A 5,068-nucleotide genomic window follows, 5' to 3' on the forward strand; every position below is an offset into this window, starting at 1 on the left:
TAGCCCTTCTGGGGACCGTACTGGTCCTGTGAAATTATTAATTTCTAGATCTCTATCAGAAAGACGACCAACCATGCATGCATGGCCGCAGACCAAAAGAAAGGCCAAGAGTGCATGGCCGCCATGCACGATGTCAACTCCTACCTACATCTCGCTCGTAGGAATTAGCCATATGCAACACCATCGATCGATCAGTACAGGCGTGCGCAGGTGATCTAATTATTATCTCTCTATTCGTAAAGCCAGACAATATTCCACGACAGTTAAAGTTAGCTAGTTTAGTTAATTAATGTGAATTTAGATATTGCATATGGGATAGTGTACATCATTTTCTGACGATATATATACGATTCAGTAATATTCTTGCGATATGTGTGACCTCACGCTACGCTGGCATGATATATATATATATATATATATATATATATATATATATATAATGTCATCTCTAATTCTCTTCCACATGATTGAGTCGAGATGTTTTATCGCTAGATGTTGAGAATAGTTAAAAGATAAGATATATAGAGATTAAAACATGCACATACAAAACAATCATCTTGTTTGTGGCATGCATTAATCAGTGGAGAATATATATTTGTGTCTCGTGTTGTTCCAAGATAATATGTTGTCTTTCATAATGGAATTATGAGATTATGGATAAAAATAACAAATGTCTTGTCAAAGAAATCTTATTGTAACCATAATTTTAATTTATAATTTTGTGGCAGAACACATTGATTTGTGCCATGAAAAGTAATATATATGAGCACATTAATTAAGTCTAGAGTACATGAATTGTTAGCCATTACTTATTTGTTCTGACGCCCAATCATAAGTGCAAATGGGTGTTTTTATTAAGCATATAACTAGCAATTAAGAATAGCTTTGAGAGTATGTGGGTCATAGTGAGAGTTCATTTGTGCAGTCAATTCTTTGTCAAGTGATTGATTGCCAACTGCTTGGAGTATCTTATCTAATTTTAAGGGAAATTAAAAAAGATATAAGCAAATAGATGAAAAAATTAAGAAGAATTTTGAAAGTTGATTACCTTGTATTCCATTCCTCTTATTAGGGTTGAGATGTTTTTCTCAAGGCATGTACTACATGGTGGCAAAAGGCAAAATACGCTCGTCCTCAGCGCCCCCGTCAACCCGTTCCATGTACTACATGTATATATAAGCAACGACTAGATTATTAAAATAGATTAAATAAATAAAATGAACATCATAAATCTAGCGATGTCTTTTCATCGTGCTCATAATGTAACAAATTGTGTGTGACACAATCAGTGTGGCATATGACATTGCGTTATGACATCAACCGCACTAATGAAGTGGAGAATATACATTTATCCCTTGTATCTTTTGAAGGTCATTATGTTGTCTTTCATAATGTACATTAATATCTTTAGTCATATTTGAAATGTACATTAATATAATGTAATTAATGTAAAATTGATTCAACTCTATTAGAATAGATCTTATACTAATTAGGACAAATTTATTGAAATCATCAAGGCAATGATGCATTTCTTTATTGTTGTAGATGAAGTTGATTATGCCCTTGCAATCATGGATGAAATTTTTAAGGTAGGTTTTCATAGTTTTAGCTAGTTTCATAAGCCAAATTAAAGAACATTAATATACTAATTAGGATAGTACCTTATTAAATTAAGGCATAGCATGATGCCCCCCTTGCTCTTTTGGAATTATGGAGCATTCATGCAAGGTGAAAATCAAAGTGAAAAGATTCACCAATCACTTCAATAAAACTATTCAATTATATAACCTCATTTATGCAATGCAATATCTGAGTTTTCTCCCAAGTAAAAGTATACTATTTATAAGTTCATACAATTAAATGGTATTTATTATTCCTAATAGCTTCTATCTTCACTTGTCTATAGAATGCAAAGGAATTCACAATACATACATATGTATATGATCTAGATTGTATATAGGTTCAACTCTTTCAAGGATATTGTGAACTACATCACAATTAGCTGAAAGAGCATGTAAATTAAGCATAATTAGCTGCCTGGTTCAAGAATATATTTTATTTGTAGAAGTTTAGTACATGGCCAAGAGGCTGAGAAAAATTTAACATGCACAGTTTTCTACTAATAGGGACCATAATTTAATGGTTATATAGACCTTGGGAACGTATTTGATTAATAGTGAAGAACAAAATCTTAAAATGACAATGGATATTTCAATACTGCTACCTTTTAGACTTCTCTTAATTAAACACCATCTGACAAGCACAAGAGAAAAAAAAAAGAATTAAGTGCCAAAAAACTATAGCTCTATCCTTTTTTCTCCCCAGATTAAATTATTAGATTAATGATATATGGTTTGACTAATTCCTAGTTCATGAGGTAAAAGTTGGTAATATATATAAATCTTCAACACTTAACATTATTGTAACATTTGTTAGTATTATTTCATTTGTGTTAAAGAATTACACAAAATTGTGTTAGTATGGATCACTATCCATAATTGAATTTCTCCCCCTATTGAAGAAAGACAACTTTCATTAATCGTTACATCATATAATATAATGTATGCACAAGAAAACAAGGTACAAGGTAATCAAATAATTAGAAATTTAATTTTCATGAAGTAAAAGGTAAAAGTTAGAAATTTAATTTTCAATTACATTAGACATACAAATTACAAACAAGGTACGAGCTAATCAAATAATTATTTAACTTTTCTCTCTCTCTCCATAACCCCACGATTCTTGAAATCCTGTCATAAATCACTCAATGTTAACTCATTAAATTAAATGAACAAGTCTGAACACTATATATGTGTTTAATTCATAAACAGATCATAAGATAGTAAACTGCCATTTTTTGATTAGGAATTCAACTTGTGAATCAAAAATAATTTTATATTATTTAATAGATATTTTTAGCCTATCCATATCATTAGATATTGATTAACAACTCTTCCTTAAGATGATATTTTTGGATGGAACTTAATGCAATTTTAAAGTTATTTTGTTGTCTTTAACCTAAATTAATCCATTATGATCCCCTCTTCCCCTACCCTTAACATAGTGGGTCATAGATGATGGTTAAAAATGAAAAATTAAAGCCAAGCTAGCTAGCCACGAACTTATTTATTTCATTTATAAATATTAGATATTTTAGCATGCACACCAAAGGCCAAGTTATACACGCATTTCATAGTAGTCTAGACATAAGATTTGCTCTACATACACTCGAGCAAATTCATCCACACACATATTCTTACACTATAACAGTAGTTAATACAACTAACAAGCATAGCTTTGAGGGTGGCATTACATCCATTTAATGCCATTTTTTGCGTAGGTCAATGTGAGTGTTCATTTGTGTGGCCAAATTGTCTGCATCATTGGAACTGTTTTTGTCAATTGATAGATCACCAATTGCTTTGGTTTCTCCTAGCTTTCTCTCCTCGTTTCCTGTTTTTCCAACAACATTGGAACTAGAGGCAATTCCGTCAATGTTAATGTATTCATTCCCTTTGTCAGTCGCTTGGAGAGAGAATGGCAGTGGTTTATCCTCAAGTTGCCTACTTACCACTACTGTTTTGGAGATCATGAGCAAACAAAGTGCGAAGAAAGCTAGGACAAGTGAGTTCTTCATTGACAAGTGTAGCTGCACATATAAACAAACATCAATAAAGTGTATGCCTTATTCGTCTACTATATATGTGTGCTAGTTTAATTAGTAAATGAACAACATAGTTAGGTCCTATGTAGTACCATGGGCAAATTAAGAAAATACAAACAAATAAATGAAGAAACAAGAATTTTGAAAGTTTACCTTGTATTCCTCTCCTCTAGGTAGAGTTGATGTGTTTTCTCAAGGCATGATCTACATGTATATATAAGCAATGATTAGATAATTAAAATAGTTAAATAAAAAAAAAATGAACATAAAAAATCTAGTGATGCCTTTTCATCGTGCTCATAATGTAACAAATTGTGTATCAGTGCGCTATGACATTGCGCTATGGCATCAACCGCACTAACGAAGTGGAGAATATACGATATTTATCTCTTGTATTTGTTGAAGTTCATTATTTTGTCTTTCATAATGGAAATATGAAATCCTAGTAAGACCTCTATAATTGTTTTCACAAGGAACACTTTTCATCATCATTCTTTTTTGTAGTATATACTCATTATATCAACAACTTTTTGTATGCAATATGCCCTTAACTATTGGTGTGGAAAAGACAATAATGAGTGTATGCCCTTGTTTATGTGCCCTTAACCTTGACTAACAAAATGTGCATTTTGAGCAACTTAAAATTTTAGAAAGTATGATTAGCACCTTATTAATTTGCTAATAATTCCATCATGCCAATAATGTTCTTCAACACATATTTCAATATTGAAAGAAGAAGGTGCAATTTGATTTGTCACTTGGTCATTATCAAAAACTGAGATATGATCCACACTTTCAAGGGACAACCTCATCTCCACCCATGTGAACTTATTGACATTGTTCGATAAAAAAAACTACCCGTATTCTTTGATGCATACATTAGTTTAATGTCATATAAAAAATTATTCAGTTATTTTACAAATTGGAATGAAATAGTAATCTCCGTCCTGGAGCAACTCTCCTAGCTCAAATTGTTTGAAATGATTAAGGCACTTATGCATTACTTATGGATGGCTTCATTGCAACTATTGGTGTAAATCACAGGGAGGTTTTTTAATTTTCCCTAGAGTCATTTCATGAGTAAAAAAGCCAAGTATAGAGCCTTATGAGTACAGTGCTTGTCCTAGCTTTTGCTTTAAGGTTATGATTACTCCATCAAAAGAACAAGCATGGCCATGATGTCAGTTCTTACTCTTTTGGAATTATGATGCCTTCCTTGAGGAGTGCAAAGGTGAACAAATTAACTTGCCAAAGAATCTCTAATCATAATTGAACTACAACATAATGCTTTTAGTAAATATTGTTATAGGCCAATCTATTCTCTTAGGAGTTGAAGTAAATGTGTGGGCAACTTAACCATGCAAGGATGAGCTAATATCTCATTCAAGAAGATATATTTATTAA

The 5,068-nt window shown here is 31.7% G+C and overlaps 1 long non-coding RNA gene across 1 annotated transcript; it reads right to left on the minus strand.

Moving 5' to 3' along the window:
* Positions 1-3,111: 3,111 nt before the first annotated feature.
* LOC122054147 lies at positions 3,112-3,862 on the minus strand. The gene is made up of 2 exons (XR_006132584.1): positions 3,818-3,862; positions 3,112-3,649 (listed from the first exon to the last, which is right to left on the minus strand). It is a non-coding gene; the product is annotated as an uncharacterized LOC122054147 (long non-coding RNA).
* Positions 3,863-5,068: the final 1,206 nt, after the last annotated feature.

This window comes from Zingiber officinale, chromosome 3A (genome assembly GCF_018446385.1).
Source record: "Zingiber officinale cultivar Zhangliang chromosome 3A, Zo_v1.1, whole genome shotgun sequence".
Taxonomy (NCBI): Eukaryota; Viridiplantae; Streptophyta; class Magnoliopsida; order Zingiberales; family Zingiberaceae; genus Zingiber; species Zingiber officinale.